The sequence below is a fragment of the Ceratotherium simum genome, chromosome 16 (assembly GCF_057802395.1).
Source record: "Ceratotherium simum simum isolate JZ-2026a chromosome 16, ASM5780239v1, whole genome shotgun sequence".
Lineage (NCBI taxonomy): Eukaryota > Metazoa > Chordata > Mammalia > Perissodactyla > Rhinocerotidae > Ceratotherium > Ceratotherium simum.
In genome coordinates this window covers 4,372,375-4,391,927 of record NC_141915.1, presented here as the reverse complement: position 1 = coordinate 4,391,927, position 19,553 = coordinate 4,372,375, and positions in this window count along the sequence as shown.

Below are 19,553 nucleotides of genomic sequence, written 5' to 3'. Positions count from 1 at the left end.
TAGGGTTGTAGTGGCATTTTAATATTAGATAGTATTACAGCAAGGGACCAAGAATGCCCAAATCCTGTCCATTCTCTTCACCATGCAGTTCTCAGGGGAAAAAGAGTAACTAAATGAAAATAACATCAGTAATAATATTAATAATTCATCCAGCCCAGTAACTCTTTATTTAAGGCCATCTGGTAAAAGTCCGGTTAGTTGTTCGCTTAGGAAACTTGAAGACCTAAGCGGGCCTTATAGTCTCTCCTGCTGTCTGGCCCCTACAAGGGGGAAGAAGGAGAGGCATGCTACTGCACCTCCAGATGCTTGTCCCAGGAACACAGGATGACATTCTGCCTACCTTCCAATCGCCCTGAATCCCTCTGAAGGCCCTTACCCACATAGCCCCGTGGCTCAGCCACTGGGAGAGGAAGCATTACCACATAGAGGAAATACATGGAGGGTGCCAGAAAATAACACTCACGAGTACAGCTTTTTAATATGGTTTAACTCTGCCCACTAGAGAATATGTCTCAGTGATTGCCTCAGATTCTGACCGAGCAAATTATCACTCTGTCTCCCTCAGGGGTGGGGTGGGGCAGCCAGGGAGCAGGCAGAAGCAGATATGACAGGAGACAATGTGGCCACTGCATCCCTTCCCCCACCATTCTGTGGGTCTGCCATTGTAAGTGTCTGACCACGTGGGTGTGCTGGCCCCTTGGCACTTCTGTATCACTCACTTATCTGACCCTTGAGCCACATTCCTCCAACAATGGTCTGCTTCCCATCAGGCTGAAAGAGAGAGTTTCGTCTGCTTCAGCCCTGCACCCACCTTACTACTCCCAGGCCAGTTTCCGTTGCTGCAGAACACTGCCCGGTATTCCTGAGGGCAGGGACTTAAGTCTCCTCTTCCAGTCCTTTACCGCCACTCAGTGCAGCATTTTCAGCTTCTAGAAGACTTTGCTGTGGACAGCTCTTCTTATGGCACTTACAAGACTAGTGGGTTTTGGCTTCCGTTTTTATTTTAATTATGAAAGAAGTTCATGTTTTTTGAAAGAAGAATCATACAAAACAGAAATACATAAAGTAAAAATGAAAATCGCCTTACCTCGACATCTCCTGTTTACATTGGCTAGAGGTTAAACACTTGTCTTAGTCAGCTCGGGCAATAACAAAATACCACAGACTAGGGGCCTTAAACAACAGACATTTATTCTCTCACAGCTCTGGAGGACAGAAGTCCAAGATCAAGGTGCTAGCACGGTTAGTTTGAGCAAGGATTCTCTTCCTGGCTTGTAGATGGCCACTATCTCACTGTGTCCTCACATGGCAGGGAGAGAGAGACAAGCAAATTCTCTGGTATCTCTTCTTATAAGGGCGCTAATCCCATCATGAGGGCCCCACCCTCATGACCTCATCTAACCCTAATCACCTCCCAAAGGCCCCACCTCCAAGTACCATCACACGGGGGGACCAGGGCTCCAAAATGTGGATTTGGGGGGAGGGACACAATTCAATCCACCACAACACTGTTAAATATTTAGTGTGCTTTCTTCCAGACCTTTCTTTAATACAAGGGAGGGTGGAGATGAAGAGAGAGAGAGAGAGAGAGAGAGAGATTGTTACACTTTATTACAAACTTCCTATTCTGTAACTTCTTTTATTCACAGATTTTTTTCCACGATTATCTTTCCAGGTCAGTGCACAGAGATTTTTCTTACTCCTTTGAGTAACTTCATAATAGTGAACAGCATGAAATATATCATTTAACAGTAAAGTAAGATTTGGGTTCAAAAAGCAGATTGAACAAATACATGCATATGTACCCCCTTTCAAATGTCCCATTGAAATTACATATATTTTTGAAATATATATATTTGAATTATATATATGAATTATAAATATATATAATTTGAAATCATATCTACCATATATAATCTATAATTTGAATATATATATATATTTGAAATCATAACAACCCTAAACTCGTGAAAAACAAGAAAGTATCTCAATAGCGGAATAGACATTTTGCATCTTCCTAGTAGGTATAGAGCAAAGGGAAGTTATAAAAACTGATGAATCCAAACAATTGAATCTAAACAACCAGGTTTTCTCAGCACAACAACTGAAACAATAGGGATGATCCCCAGGCAGTCATGGGATATTTCTCTTACACAGTCCCTTTTAAAAAGCTGTGTGCGATCTGGGCCGGCCCGGTTGGCGTAGTGGTTAAGTTCACATGCTCCACTTTGCTGGCCTGGGGTTCGCAGGTTCAGATCCCGGGTGCGGACCTACACACTGCTCATCATGCCGTGCTGTGGGAGCGTCCCACAAACAAAATAGCGGAAGACTGGCAACAGATGTTAGCTCCAGGCCAATCTTCCTCACCCCAAAAAGAAAAAAAAAAAAGTGAAAAAAAAAAAAAAAGCTGTGACCTGTGATTGCCAGGACCCTCTTCTCTCTCTTCTCCTCCCCCCTAGGTAAGGAGGACTTTTGCCTCCAAGATAAAGCCCGAGAACGGGCCTTCTGAAGGGGAGGTTTGCTGGGGGAGGGCACCCAGTGACAACACTGGGGCCCAAGAGAGATGCTTACAGCAGCTGATGTAATTCCAGACCTCCACAACAGACACGGAGATGTGTGGGGGTGAAAGGGGAAGAAAGATAATGCTGCTCAGGAGTGAATTAAACTAAAGATTTCCACCTCCAGAATGAAGGCCTCTTTATTATGGCAATTATCTAGATAACAGCATCCTGTCTCTGAGCGAGTCCAACCCAGGGACAGAGCTAGCAATCAGCCCTTCCATTCAAGGATCCTATAAGCAAGGAAATACTGCCGAATGGAAATCAAAATAGAACTTTATTAATAGACAAGCCAGGCTCAATGCTCTCCTGCTCAGAGCTGCCTAGTAGAACCCAAGTTGGAGAACCACCTCCCAGGTGTAGCAGACCCTCCTGGTGCCCCTGCCCATAGTCCTTGGCAGGCACTCACCTTTCCAAGTCAGCTTGATGGCTTCCTACTGCTCGTTCCTGCAACAGCTGGCTTTCTCTGGCTGCAGGAATGTTCCCAGCCTGTGCACAGGGCAGGCTGAAAGAGCCCAGAGCAGCCTTCAACCAATCAGGAATGGGCAGCAGTGAGCAATGTAGCAGCCTCCTCATCTGCCAGGTGTCAGGTGTGTTCTCCACATCCTCGCAGAGGCCCGCAGTGGGACCGAGCACCAGCTGCTTGCTGAAGTCGGCTGCTCACTAGCACACCTGTATTGGCTTCCTTCCCTTTCCTGTCCTGTCCCACTTCCCCTAACCCCTACTGGTGCTTCCTGGGATCACCTCCAAAGCAAACGTCTTGCCCTTGAGTCCTTGTCTCAGGGTGTCCTTCTGGGGGAACCAACCTAAGACTCGCAGCCTCAAGGGCTCCTCTACTATTTGCAATTTTTATCCTTTTCCAAATGTATAAAAGTCAGAGAAGCTTGTATTAATCCAGCAAAGGCTTTCATTTTCAGAAGCATTTAGAAATGTTAAAAAATAAATTAAAATAAACAGAAGTAAAATTTATTTTTAAAAAAGCATTTGACTATTAATGTGACCCATTTAATCTTCTCAGGAGACAAATTGATAACAAAGCTTTTCTAAATTCTAAATTGATTGATGGAGACCCCAATGCTCACGTTATCAAGAGGTCCAGGATCTCCTTCTTGAGGTCCCCTCCCCTTGCCCACCCCCTCATGTATTGTCCAAACACCCCAGGCAGAGAGAGAAATGGAAAGTGTACCCAGTCCTCTAAGAAGACCCCAGCTGGGTTTGCCATTGTTCTCACTGCTGCTACTGAAACTAGTTCTTTAAGCATTGTTCTGCCCCAACGGAAGAGTCCCTGCCCTTGGCCACTGCCCTCGGTGACCTGGTTCCCAGAACCGGCTTCAGGAGGGCACCATGCCCTCCAGGGCGAGAGTCCCAGGCTGGGCCTTGGGACCAGTGTGCGCAACCACATGTGGCCACTCGAGCGTTGAGAGAAGAGTCATGAGCATCTGCTCCAAAGGGATTGTCTGCACCTACCCCGGCCAAGGGGCAACTAGAAGCATCTCTCAATAAATAGATAACACGCGATGTCACCAAGTCCCTGCTACATAAGTCAGTGACGCTTTGAAAAACTCCTGGAAGGAGTATGTACGTGTGGTTGTGTCTGCGTGGTGAAACTGGGGCTGATTTTTATTTTTCTTTTAGTTTCTTTATTTCCTAAATATCTTCCATGAACATGTCTTACTTTTGTAACCAGATTTTTAGTGCGATGAATTTTTTATTTTAAAGAATAAAGAAAAACTGCCATAATGTTCACTGGATTATTTAACAAATATCTATTGAGTGTTTCTTATGTTCCAGGGACTTCCTAGGCACTAGGAATGCTTGAAAGAGCAGGATGGACAAAACGCCTCCACTATAGACCTGACATTCTAGTGAGGGAGAGGCACCAATTAGCCAGCAAATAAGTGGAGTATAAGTCAGGTCCTGGTGAGTGCTCTGAAGAACGCTAAAGCAGAATGAGGCATAGAGAGCAGCCCGGGGGGCGGGCGTGGGTGGAGGGATGGCTGCCAACCACTAGATGAGACGCCATCCAGAAGTTCTCCATTGCAAAGGAGAATTACTCTTGTTCTCCTCATGTACGAATACATTACTGTACCCATCTTCATTTTTTTTCAGGAAAATTACACAAACTGTTGGAAAGAAATTCATCTTTATCTTGCACTTCAGACTAAAACTGTATTACTTACCTTCTGTATAAAGCATCTGAAATTTTCTAAGACTACATCAATTTATGTTAGAAATAACTTTAAAAATGTGTTTTTTCCAACTAATTTCAGGTTTTATACGTATCATCTTAGCTAATTATTCTGCCTTTCCCTTCTCACCCTCTGGGCTTTTGCTTTCCAAACCTGCCTACCAACATCCCTCTTAACACATAGCAACAGGCTTCACAATCAACGCAAATTGTCACAGCCACAGTGACCACTGCCACCCACCTCCATTCTTCACAGCCCATGTGCCAAGTGAGTGACATGTCATTCTTTGTCATCTAAATCCTCAGGCCAGGCAGGCCAGCACAGGCTTCAGAGGTGAGGACTCAGAATAATCCCTTTGCCCCCTGTGGAGTAGGAGTCGCTGATGTTGGCTGCCTTTGGCAGCCTGAGCGTCACCACTGAATGTTTTCTCGTTAGTGCAGACCATCTGACTCACCCAGAAACAACCATCCACAACCACGTCCACTCTGCTCGTCTGGAAATGGCCCAACTGACTTTCCTCTTCTTCTCAGGTTCTCAGACATTTCCAAATGCAACACAGGTTGTCCCAGGAGTCCACTTCGCAGCCCATCCAGTGTGGCCAAGAGCCACCACTCACTCAACACATATTTACGCAACACAACACACTTACACAACAGCTCTCAGGGGCACTTCAGAGAAGCACAGAGAAGGTCAGGGTCAGGAGCCAAGGAGAGAAATCTGCCTAGTGGAGATTCTCTTAATGAGACACCGAAGTAGACCAAAAAATTATTGTATAGAAAAGAGCTTGGGTGGTTGAGCTAAAACCGTTGCTGTAAAACAATTTCTAAAATTCTTAAAGAAAACACTGCTAGAATTTAACTGAAAGTGCCCACATTCTGCAGTTGAAAACTCTAAATGTGGCATGAATAAAATCTCTATCATTCAGCCTTAGGAAGTAGAAAAGGGCTGCCCAGCCTTCCCCACTGGATCCACTAAGATCATCAATGAGACAGCCTCTTCCTTCTCCTCGGGGGCCAAAGGGGAGCGGAGTACTGAGTCAGATCAGGCTTCAGTTATCCAAAGCTGAGAGCCAGGAAGATAAAAAGACCTTTGAACGGAGACATCCCACCAAGTCTGTGCAGTAAATCTGGACCAATTTATTCACAGAAGCGCCCTATTTACTTCTCTTAGAAGTAATTCCAATGAGATTGATTATCTAGTTTTCCAACACACTGCAAATGAGAAGAGGCAAATAAGAAAATGGGCAGGGAGGCTGTTAGAAGCAGGAACACTGATTTAAAAACAAAAAACAACACATGCATTAGAAGTAACATCTGTTGGTTAGAGAAGAGATTAAAAAAATTTCAAAAGCAAAGAAGAATCTGCAAAACAAAGCAGTGCAGGCTCATTTGGGGAAGCAGCAGAATATTCTCACCCCTTCACCCACTTCTGAAGATACCAAAATAACTGGTACTCACAATGAAGCCTTCGGGGAGGCAACAGCAAATAGACAACAACAAATACACTTAACATTCAGTATCCTGGTTGAATGAAGAGGAGGGAGTGTGTTTTAGACAACTTTCCATCAAAAACGATCATGTAAAATGCTGACTGCACAGGGGCACAAAAGAATTTTGGGGGTGATGGAGATGATCTATATCTTGATTAGGATGCGGTTACAAGGATGTACACATTTGCCAATTCATTGAACTCTACACTAAAAGGGGTGCATCTTATTGTGTGTAAATTACACCTCAGTGAAACTGATATAAAAAGTAAAAATAAGATTCAAGTTAAAACTTGGCACTTACAGGGCAAGAGTTAACCATCTGGGAATTCACTGACATATGCAATACCTACTTCTGGGTTATATAGGCTATTTACATTAACTCAAGATGACTCTATTGTGCCCGCCACTGTGTTGGGTCTTGAGAATACAAAAATTTGGGAAATAGAGTCCTTGCCTTGGAAAGACTCCTAGTTTAATGAATTTAGTGGCTAAAGTATATATTACTGTTACCACTTTACTTTAAAACTCTATGCACATTTGAAGATGGTGTTGGGGGATGTAAGGACCAGAGAGAATTCTGACCTAAGTCACATTGTTCCTCACCTCTTCTCTCGGGTTTTGCTGACCTACACAATTTCCCACATTTGGAATAAAGCCCCCCTTTTCAAGCATCTTTTTAAATGGGAATCATCACCATACCCTCACCAAGCAAAGACCCAAAGGGGTTGCTGGCAGAGTGGAATTTCCCCCAGAATTGTGAACAATAAACAAGACTTGACACACGCTGTCAGAATCTAGTAGCTTTGAAACCACCTATTTGGTGAGAGAGCAGGCAGGGCATTGAAAAAGTGTGCTGTAATTCCCCAGACTTGGCCAGGAGAGACTGTGTCCACACTGAATAGTCTGGGACTGTCTGTGAAAATCTATCAAAAGTGAAAAATACAGAAGTAGAAACAGATTAGAAGACTGAAAAGAACAGCACTTTGGCCAGACGCAGGGCTCTATACATCATTGCTGAATGAATGAAGAAAATACAGGCGCCGCCTTCATGGCTGCTTTATATTTAACACAACGGGGCGCTAAGACTGACAAAGTGAAATGATTCAGTCCGTGAGCATAGCTCAGGGTGCAGCTCTGTGTGTCTTCACTCCACCCAGTCCTCCCCTCCTCCAGCCTCACCCTGATTCCCAGAGGTTTACACGATCACTCAGAGGGCACCTGGAAGTTTCCGTTTGTCTTGGGACCTGTAACCCCAGAAGCAACCCCTGGCCCAGTGCTAACCTTGGCCTGTTACAGATGGGCAGTGTGCCAGTCAGGGTCCCAGCAGGAAGCAGGATCTAGCCCAGACTGTAAGCATCTTAAAAGGGGAAATCCTCACAGACTTGTGGGCACGTCTCAGGGAACCAGGGAGGGGTGGCGAGGCACCCAGACATTAGCAACGGGGGGAGGCCGTATCACCCTCAGGCCTAGGGTCATCAGATTCAAATAAAAATGCAGGACATTCAGTGAAATTTGGATAAACAATGAACAATTTTTTAGTATAAGTATGTCCCAAATATTGCACACACACAAAAATTATTAGTTGCTTACTTGAAATGTAAATTTAGCTGGGTGTCCTGTATTTTATCTGGAGCCCTACCCAGGCCTGAAGAGCAGCACGGTGTTCCTGGAGCCCCGTGGGAGCCCTGCAGGAGCAGTGGTCGTGGCGGCACACTGGTCAGAAATGGACCCACAGCGGCGATGAGCAAGGAAGAAAGACACGACCTCTCTCTCCTCTTGCCCTCTCATCTCCTATAGGCACCTCCCATTGGCTGAACACAATTGGAAACCAGCTGCCAAGAGGGCCTGGTTGCTACAGTCCTTAGGTGTTGGTCTCCTGCGGCAAAGAGGTGGCAAAAAAGCATTTTCTACTAGAGGCATTTTCTATATCCCTTCTAGAATTGAGGATTCTTCTTTTTTTTAAAACCACCAGTAAAACCAGATTCATTGAAAGCAAATATTTATAAACAGTGGCCTTCAAACAATTATACAATAAAAATAGAGTCCAAATTTCATATGGACATATTTACACATACCTCGTTCTAAAGGTGGATGTGTTCATGTCACAGGAAGCTAGAGAAGGTATAATAATGAGCAAAGGTGATAAATTCTTTCTTGGACAGGTGGAAACTTCTTGTTTTGCACCTGGGAACTATCTCAAGAGAAAAACAAGTCATTCCGTTGGCCATACTTTTGCTAGACGTTCGAGACCAAACACCATGGCAAGTTTAATTTGCAATCACTGTTGAAAGAATCAAGTATTTGGGGCGCTTCCAATTTTTTTTAGTAGTAATCATTATAACTAAATTCCACTATCATTTCTAACTTCTTTGCCCCCTCCAAGATCAAGTTATACATTAAAGACAGTGAAGTCAGGGGCTAACAGTGAAGTCGCATACAGACACCTTAATTTAGTGAATGGGGGCAGAAGGGTTCAGAAACAGGGAGGAAACCAGCAGGCAGGCACCCTCGGTTTTACTCCTGGTTCTGCCTCCTGATTACCCCATCTCTTCGTGCGAGTCACTTAACCTCTCCAGGCCCCAGTTTTTTCACCTGTATAATAAGAGGTTTGGTTTTGAGCCACTAAGCCTTTTCCTGAACTAAGAGTCTCTGAATCCAGTGTGTACTTCAGAAACTCAATTCCCAATAATCCCATGGGGGAGAGTAAGTAGAAATCCCATCCAGCTGTATTAACAAAGGTGGCTTCCCTACCCAGAAACAACCGAGGAAAATGGCCAAGCCCACTGGAGTCAGCTCCCACTCAGCTGAGATTTCACCTTCTGGGCTCAAGAGGAGCCATCACTGTTGTAGGAAGGGAGCAGGGAAGGAAATCCTTCCTGAATACCTATGACAGGATAAAGAGGCAAGTCTTCTCCTCACATAAACCCAAAAAGGGATTTACTTCACCAAAGGCACAAAAGCCCCATCTTCTAATTTCTGGTGGATCCAACCAATGGCCAAAGAGAGAGAGAGGGTAAAATGGAAAAATCCCTACAGTAAGTGGACCACCTTCATGAGAGCCTGTATTCTTAATTTTAGCTCATTTGTTTATGAATGTTGTATCTTTTCGTGTCCTGGCTTCACTCATTAACTTTTAGTCCCTCGCGTTCAGTGGTCACAAGTACAAAGCAAAACACCTTCAATACTTTACACAAGAATTTGAGACTCTATCCTTACCCCCTCTAGGAGCAGCAGAAGAAAACGTTTGGTCCCCTCTGAAGCTTGAAGGAGCATCCTTACACTTTGCCCAGCTTAGAGGACCAAAAGGAGAACAGCTACCTATGTCCGTTGTCCCATATCTGAACTGCACCATTTCAGGGTAGAAATCTGATCCTTGTTTTTCTGTCCTAGCTGAAGATCTAAATGTCCAGGTGGTCCACCTAGATCTCAAATTGCACAGCCTAGAAAGTTCCCATAAGCGGGGGCTTATCCAGATTGTAGGGTGCAGAGAACGTAGCCCCACACTAATCCCTCCTTATTAAAGACAGAGTAACACGGATTCTAGTGCATGAACCAGTTTTCAGGTGACCCCACAGAAAAACCACATTTAAAGAGAAAGTGTTCCAAATTACAATGAGCCATCGGTGTCCCAATGCAGTGGTAATGTTCTCCAGCCTTTGAAGTCTGCAAGGAATATGAGAATCCAACTGGAGTTTCCATGGGGCCACCGCGAGGACCCCACAGGACTGTGTGAAAGGGGATCCTACAGGCATTCGCCCTTGGTTCCCATCTATAAAATCCCCAAATTTAAACAGACAGCTGCTGTTCATGCTCTTAAAACGATATCTGGAGGGAGATGTGGGGCTCGCCTCTAGCTGCCGGCCCAGCAGTCAGTCTGATGAGAAATGCAGTTGAACAGACTGGAAAGCCAAATACCTGTCAGGCTCTTTCACACTCCAGTGTTGCCAGAAGGTCTATAAAAATGTCATTGTCTCTCAGTTGCCGGTGATTATATTACCCTTTACATTGGCTGTTGGTAATAAAAAAAAAAAGCAAATATCATTTTTGCACTGCTCTGGCCTTCCTCTGGCCTTTTTCAAACAATAATAGACTAAATATAAAGAGACAGAAGTCATTACTTGGCTCTTTAACTAGTGCCAAGGAAAATGAATAATTAAGGAAACATTACTTGAAAGAAATTTACACTGTTGCTTTTAAGTTAGAACCAAATAAGAACTCTTTAAAAATACATCATTTCCCCTTTATCTTAACAGAGCGTTCGTACTCTGGCATAATATATTACGGTTGCTACTGTTTAGATCTTACCAGAGAAAAATGCTTTTAGTTTCCATTATCCTATTCTAGGTCCCAAATCAAACAGAGACACAGAGGAGAGGTAAAGAGGGTGGGAGGTCGAGGCGGCTGTGTTTGCAGAGCTTCCCGCATGTCTAGCGGAGCAGCATATTTGATTTTGCTCATCTAGGACGGCGGGTCCCACACACCACCCTCTGGCTCCCCTTGAACATCCACCTCGGTTGTCGGAAGCCTAGTTCACTTTTCGAGCACGTGCTCAACTTGCTCGACAGTTGCCGAGAAGAGGTGTGCACGGGCGACCTCGCACGGGCGTCCGCGTCTGAACAGCGTGGGGCAAGGCTGGTTCTAGGGGGGCAAGAGCGAGTCTCCTCACTCCCTCTGGCTGTCTCTCCCTCTCGCTGCATCACTCTTCCTTCCTCCCATTTGGGTCTTCAGCTTGGCTTAGGCAGGGAGGATCAGACAGAGCTGGCACCAGCCTCAATGTGACACCCTACACACAGTCCCCGCCCCGGTAACAATCTTGGTCAGTTAGAGGGAACGTAGAGGAAGTCCCAGGTGGGAGGGACCCTGCTCAAGAGCAGGCAATTCTGAGGCTGCAAGCACGTCCAGTGCTGCTGGGCCAGAACCGGAAACAACCCGAAGCCTGAGCTAGTCCAGGCTGGTTAATGTGAGGCCACAATCAGAGAGACCACCTGGCTCCCTGAGGTTGACTCGGTGTATGGTGTATATGAGGCCTGAGGCTTCAGTCCTCAGGAACTGTTAGACCTGCTGGGTCAAATCGATGGTCTCCGTCCTCTTCTCAAATGCCCTCGCACTCCACTCCTGGCTGCTCCAGGTGGCGGAGCCCTGCTCTTTTCCTCTCTGTTATGTGCTGACTTACATCCCCCCACACTTATATGTTGAAGTCCCAACGTTCAGTACCTCAGAATGTGACTGTATTTGGAGACAGGGTTTTAAAAGAGGTGATTATGAGGCCGTTAGAGTGGGGTCCTTATCCAATATAGTAGTGTCCTTATAAGAAGATGAAGAGACAGTGGGGTACACACATACAGAGGGACGGCCATATGAAGAGGCAGCAGGAGGCTGTCAGCAAGGCCAAGAAAAAGGCCTCAGAGGAAACCAACCCTGTGACACCTTGATCTTGGACTTCTCCAGAACTGTGAGAAAATAAATTTCTGTTGTTTAAGCCATCCAGTCTGTGGTATTTTGTTACAGCAGCCCCACCAGACTAACATACTCTACAAAGGTCAATCTTTTGCACCTTCCCAAAGTTACTGCATTAGTTTCTTGAGGCTACCATAACAAAGTACCACAAACTGGGTGCCTTAGAATAACAGAAATTTAATGTTTCACAGTTCTGGAGGCTAGAAGTCCAAGATCAAGGTGTTGGCAGAGTTGGTGCATTCTGAGGACTGGGAGGGCGAATCTGCTCTGTGCCTCTCTCCTGGCCTCTGGTGGTTTGCTGGCAATCTTGGCCGCTCCTTGGATTGTAGAAGTATCAGCCCAGTCTCTGCCTTCATCTTACACGGCGTTCTCCCTGTACGTATGATTGTCTCTATGTCCAAATTTCCTCTTTTATAAGGACCAGTCATATTGCATCAGGCCCATCCTAATGACCTCTTCTTACTTTGATTATCTGCAAAGATCCCATTTCCCGCTAAGCTCACATTCACAGACATTTGGTGCTAGGACTTCCACAGCTTGCGGAGTATCCTCTGAAACCCACAGCAGCTACATATAGCAATGCACTTACTTCGGGAATGCCAAAGCCACAGTTATTTATGGATGAACATGGGTGAAACCACCTCATCTCTGTTTCTAAATCTTCCCAATCTACTCAATGATGTTCTGAGTTGTCTTATCAGAGAACAGAAGTTTTCAGGGCCCAATAAGAAAGAAGGCTTCAACCTCAGGTGCCCTCTGAGAATCCCTACCGCAGTACACGTGCCCGAGTGTGGAGGTTTCCCTGGCAGAGGTGACATCACCAGGTAGGTGCAAGATGAACTAAAGGACAATTGCAGAAAGGGCCCAGGGCTGGGTCTGGGTGGAAGAGGAAGGAGAAAGGAAATTGAAGGAGTTTGGAGCTGCAGAGATTTCTGTGTGTGTTGGTTCAGACCCTTGCATTTTTTCATCCGTGTATCTGTTGTTGAGTAGACTTGGCCTCTGCATCCAGAGTGAAGAGTGAGTGAGTTCAAAGGAGCCTCGGATGAAACTTACATGATCACATTGGCTTGAAGCGAAGAAAATCAGAGGAGAGCTGCAGAGTCTTCTGACAAGACAAGACAGGAAGAGAAGAAGAAAGACTGACAGAGTCTTTAAAAGCCACCTTAACTTGTTTGCCTTGCCTGGAGGTGATTAATCATACATCATCACAGGAAAGGCACATGTTTCGGAAATGCTCTTCAGTGAACTACATCCATTTGTGCTTTTACAGAGTCAGTCTAGGTGATTAAGCGGAAAGGAGGTCTTGTATAAAGAGAAAACCTACAAAGCAGTTTCATTCCACACATATTTGCTCTTTCAAAGCAAATTCAGCAGGAAATCCAAATCACAGATACAAACTTTTGCAGTTAATTTGTTCCCAGGGACATATTTGGGGCCATTATCCCAGAAGCATATACACGAAAATCCCATTATTTGAAACATTCATTGTAGGTCTGTTTCACTCTGGGCTGTACATGGAGAAGTTATTAGTAAATAGGAAGGAAATCAAGACTGATAGGAAGTCACTTTGGGGGACTTTATGCCAACAGGAAGCAAACCAGCTTGGCAGCCCCCAGAGATTATTATTACGAGACCTTGCTTAAAAATCACATTTAGCAACTAGTCATGGGCTGGGGTGTGTGTGTGTGTGCACGCATGTGTGTGTTGTGAAAATACAGTCTAGGACATTTATGTGAATTGGTGCCTTGCGAAGTGCCCGCCACAAAGTCACCCCACAATTCTGAAATGTCTTGTCTCAGGAGAATCCATTGTTCATTACACCACCAAACTTTTGAAGTCTACACAGTAGGGCATATACATGACTACTGTGCTGCAAAAAGAGATCGAATATCGACAAAGTAAATTATTCAGAAGGCACCCTGGCATCCTTTCCCTCCAATCCAGCCCTCCTTAACACCTTAGCATCCAAAGCTACCTGTCCTACAATTCTCCTGGTACTGGTCCACTCCTGGCACAGCCTCCACCACACCCGGGGATCTCCAGGGCCTAATTTTGCAGCCATTTCTATGCTCTGTTATTGGGGTGCTCACACACCCCATCCCTCCGTGCTTCCTCCTGCCTTCTCCTCCCAGCTGAATAGGGAACCTCAGTGCAGTGTGAGTACCTCGATACCCACACACGATGCGTGCCGTATTCTAGAAAGGTCGTATCCCGCTCCCGTCTTCTCTAGGATGAGCTCAGCAGCTGCTGCACATTAGTGCAGAGACAGCAGTGAGAACCAGGCTGTTCTCCCCACAGCTGCTGGACCCCCACAGCCATTCACACTCCCAGAGATCCTTGGCTCTGGCGGAACTAGAATTTCAGGGTGCTGGCACCCCTTCTCTTTTGAATTAGTGACCTCTCTGCCCCTGCTCTCACGTGTATCATGCCCGTGTCCAGTTTGGCCAGAAGGGGAAAACCATCCTTTCTCTCTTCTAAGAAACCCTGAAGAGGTATTCTGAAAGTGTTTCTGTAACGCTGCATCATGCGACCACATGGGGACCTAACGAACTGCAGTCCTCTACTTTGCTTCTCTTCTTCCTCTCCAGGCAGCGCCCTGGTCTCTTCATCCACACTTCCCAACACCCAGAAACGTAGAGGCGGAGAAACTGCCCCAGGAATCATCATCGTCGTCGTCGTCATCGTCATCAACTAACCAGTCTGGCCCTTACCAGGCCATTTGACTGTTTAACTCACTGTTAACCAGCTGTTAACCAGCCTCACCAGTTGTTTTAGTACCACACAGACATAGGCCAAACCCTTCCGGGAAGCAACGCCCTTTCTTCATCCCCACCACAAGGGGTCATGTGCATTTTCTCAGGGTGATCGAGTCATTACAGAGGTTTGCTCTCTGGCAGCTCATAAAATCTTAGGGAAATACACATTTGTGGAAGGAATAGAAATATATGTTATACTTCCAAAGTTAAGTAAGTATTGCATTTCCTTTAACATAAATAAAAATCAATATAAAACAAAAATAAAAATAAGAAGCCACCTTGGTACAAGAGGGTATTTTAGCTCCTAATTGACTTATGATCATCTTTTGATAATTCATTCTCTCTCTCCTCTAATTACAACTATTTTAAACAGAAGCCCATTAATTCTGTATTAATATCGCTTTTCTAATGAAAAATAGATTAAGAATTGCCTTTCTAATTGCCCCAGACTGATTCCTCCTTTTAGTTATAACAAGCCACCTAAAACCTCCTACTTAGGGGCCTTTCCTGGTTCCAAGAACTTCTAAGTGCCTCTCGGCACCTCATTGTTGTAATAAAGGCAAGTGCTGCCCGCAGTACCTCACCTGCACACAGGTAATCCCTACCAGGATGCTGCTGGATGAACAATTCAGCAGCCTTTCAAAGGGCCTGGCTAATCTTTATGCACAACATAGGCTACAACCAAGTTAATCCAACACGTACCTCAAGAAATTAAACAGACTTATTCCCAGGGGAAGCAACTGCACCAGCACACCCATGAAGGCAGGGAGGAACATGGCACTTGCAGCAAAGAGGAGAAGGTGCTCTTTGTTTCTCTTTCTGCCTTGTCCAGGATGAAATGCTCTCCCCCACCCAGGTCAGGCAAGTCCTCGTGAGTCAGACCAGCATTTCGATGCACCACTGAAACCTGCTGCTTTGGAAGTTAATTATTTTGAGAAAAAAAGAGTTCGTAATCAAATAAGTTTGAGAAAGAGTGGCCTAATAGAAGTTGAACAGATGTTTTTCTTACTGTAGGACTCCTCAGAACCTTTATCATTGCGAACGCACCTGGTGAATCTTCAGGAGGGCTGATAGCAGTCAGCATTTCTCAAAACTTTCTCAACCAAAGGTCCTTTGTGGCCATCAGCACACAGTTTAGGAATCAATGACTTCGATCACTGAGTATGTTTCTTGGAGAAATATATTTCCTGGGAAAATGTATGATGCCCCCAACAACTCTGAGAACGGTTGCAATTAGTTACTTGGAGTCACAGCAAACTGGGGGGCAAAACTCAACCAAGCAATTATACTTTTTTATGGCTAAAGTCTGGCCCTTCCTTTTCATTATAAGGTTCTTGATTATTACTGTCAGGGTCTCTACACCCTTTTTCCTCCGAGGGTGGTCCATGAACCAGAAGTATGGAGATCACTGGGAGTTTGCCAGAAATGCAGCATCTCATGCCCCAGCCCAGCCTCCTGAGTCAGAATCTGCTTTTGGACAAGCCCCAGGTGACCTGTACGCACATTACAGCTCGGGACGCTCTGCTCTACTCTACAGGCCTGGCTATCAACATCAGCGTGCATCAGGATCAACGAGAGGGAAAGGGAAACAGGAGCCCTGCGTGACTTTTTGATGCAGCCTCTTTGATGTAGCTGTTTTGCCCCCGTTTGATAAATCCTGAAAACAAACCGCATTTAATGTACAAAACAGACATCCTCAGCCTACCTCGCCTATCAGCTTCAGCCTGTCTTTGAGGTTCACACCATCCCTCAGCCTCAGCTGGTCCCCCCAAGGAGGTGGAATGAGGGATGCGTATGGAGGAAGGATGGTGTTAGGGGTATTGTTGTGCACAGTACTTGGTAAGAATTGTTAAGCCAGACAGTTTTTACATTTTGGTGTCACTGCTTTTTGTGCAGTGTCCGTGACCCACAGCACCCTACATCAGCCGAATCAGGATTTCCTGCCACACTTGACCTCATGCACGTAACAAGCAAAAAGTATTCTCTGAGCTTTGCAAGCAGAGGAAACAGGTTACAGAGAACCACACGTTTGCTCCGCCTGGTGGGTTTAAAGCATGTATGCACTGCATGGTTAAGAGTACAGAATTGAGTTTGCCTCCGGGATTAGGTTGCAAAGCTCTTGTCCAGGATTAAGAGTTCAGGCAATGGTCATGAAACAGTTTTCATCTGTGTGAGCTAACCGGAGAGCAAGCCAGCAGCCTTGATCCCATTAACAGGGGGCTCTAATGAGCCTGTCCAACTAGGGAAGCAGATGACTGTGGGAGCCAAGGAGTACATATATGGCTAAACAATTAGAGGGGGTTTTCCCTCTTAAAAAATAAAAATAAAAAAGGAACTGCGCTCCACGGTACTGACAGAAACCCAAGTCCACATTTTGTCTTGGCCACTCCATCTGGATGATTATAACACGGTGAGAGGGGAGGGGAAGAAATATGTAAAACATTACTGTTTGAAGCAGGACCCTGTAGTTTTTCAAAGCGAGTTTTTCCAGAAGCCTAACTGATTGGCACAGTCTCAAACCTCTGTAGGTCACTGCAAGTCCTGGGCTAAATCTGTAGCCTTGCCAAGGAGCTGCACACGCAAATCTTGTTATTATTAACAATAAACTTGGAACTCCTCCTACATGGAGCTCCTGTGAAGTACTCGGACAAACGCCCGTGTGACAGGAAGGATTCCTCATCTCGCTGGAGGAAGGGGCGCACTGAAGAGGCATCAGATGGTCCTCTCTTCCCACTCACTTGAAAGCCCCCAGTTTCTCATTCCTGTGGTCCGTGGTGCTTGCCCTCCAAGGAAGGAGTCTGCAGTATTAGCTCTGCCCCATGAGTATAGCTACTCTCTGGGAAGCCCAGAGACCCAGCCAATTCAAATATCAGGATGTCCATGATACAAAAGCAGCACTCTCTCTTGATAAACCAAGGGACAAGTACCTTTACAGAAGAGCTGGCTGGAGAGGCCAGCAGAGGGTGTGGTTTTTTCCCTTATCTAATCTCTTATTAATACCAACAAAAGAAAAGAGGACAATCTTTGAGCTCTGTTCTTCATTTCTTTTTAGCATCCGTTCTTTGTAGTGGGTCACCTGAATCACTGCATACCCAGCCAGCAATTTACGTTGGATGGTTTATTTTACTGTTGTTTGAGAAATCTCAGGATACAAACTCTCCACAGTAGTTAGATTACATGTATACGGGTTGGACATGGACTCTGGTCACCGGTGCAAACCAAGGCGTTTACAGACAATTATAAAACAGTGGCGTCAATGCCAAGATCGAGGTTTACATCTGATGCTGATGAAGCACAGAGGTGTGCGCCTACTCTGGGGTAACCAGGGAAATCATTTTAGGGGAGGAAGGGCTTTAAGTTTAGACTTAAAAATAATGAGTCACCTCGGAAATCAGAAAGGAAAGGCTATCTAGATCAAGGACAGAGCCTATGGGAAGACAGAGCATAGAAAGGCTTAGCACATTCACAGACAACTAGCTCCATGTGACTGGAGGAAAGGCTGTGTGGGATGATGGGAGGTGAGTCGAGAGAAGCAGGCATAACAGTGGGGGCTTAAAGTTCAAGGGCCTTATAAGTCAAACTTAGGAGTCTGGATCCCATCATAGGGTCTCTTAAGGACTCAAAGCATTTGACATGGCCAGATTCACCCTTCAGACCCATCTCCCTTCTCCACCAGCAGGATAGAGAATGTACTGGAAGGAAGTGAGACTGGAAACAAAGAGACCAGTAAGAGACCTATTGCATTGGCCCAAAGGGCAGGCAGTGAGTATAGAGAGAAGGGAAGAAAGGCTAAGGAGTGTGAGTCCCTGGAAAGTTTTGCACTAAGTTTAGGGATGGGATAGCCCCTTCTTGGTCCACTCAGCCTGAGCTCATGCTCAGCGGGGAATGGGCTCAGTGGATGGGAATGCCAGCCTCAGGGCCAGCTGCACTAACTCAGACTGGCTCCATCCTGCAAAAACCGATGCCTATGGGATTCTGTATCCCTGTCTCCTTGGGGCATCCAGCACAAGGCTGGCTATGGTGCCAAGTTCTCTACAGTCTAGAAAAACATCAGCCACCTGGTCCCTTCCGGCCATGACTCTAACCCCTGCAGCTCCTGTCTCTGCTGGCGGAAAAGACTCAAAGAGGAATGTTCCACAATCCCAAGAACCTCCTGGGTGTTAGAGATTTCCCTTCAAAGGGCTTAGAATTTAACCCTCTGCCCTTGCACCCACAGAGCCCTTGAGCACTGATCTTTGAAGCTGGTAATCCTAATACCCCAAGCAAGAAGATTTGGAGCAACTGTAGAACAGCCGGTCACAGTCAAGTCCTATGAGCTAGTAGAGACATGTGCTGTTCCTCAGCAGGAGGCCGTGGTGTTGCCCAGAGAGGTGCATTCGACCCATCCCCTCCCCCAACCACCACAGCCAGCACCACCCATGTGTAGACAAGTGTTCCAGAATCAGTGGGAGATTGTAAAAGAAATAAGACAGAGTTCCCATCCTAGAAAACTTATCATCTAGCTGGGAGAAGCAGAACACTCACATATGTACAAAATGACTTAAAAACACATTTCAGAGAAGCATAATCAAAAGCATAAGTGGAAGAAATCACTTCGTAAAGGGAGACAGTCATAGGATGTACGCTGGGTACAGAGCAAAGAAAACCTCCCTTTCAAACTCATCGTCTCTTTTTGTTTATAGTTCCTCTTGTTCTAGAAAGATTTTGAGAAAATATATGGTAAGAATATGTTTACTGAAACAAAGATAGAAAACTAGAATCAAGAAAAATAAGAACACAAAAATGCCAAACATAAGTCAACCCACGTGTTATAGTTACACTTCGAATCTAGGTCTTCCTTTTCCTGGTGACAATGAAGGCACAATTTGTTATGTAGTTCCCATGATCAGATTTCAGAGGGACATTGAGTTCTAAAACTCTGTTGCGTGGTCTTTCGACCATCAGCATTGGCATCGAGCTTGTTAGAAATGAAACATCTCAAGTGACCCTAGACCTACTGAATCAGAATGTGCATTTTAAGAAGATCCCAGGTGATTCAGATGCACATTCAAGTTTGAGAAGCACTGTTCTGAAAGTCACCCTTCACCTGGGATTTCGTACAGGA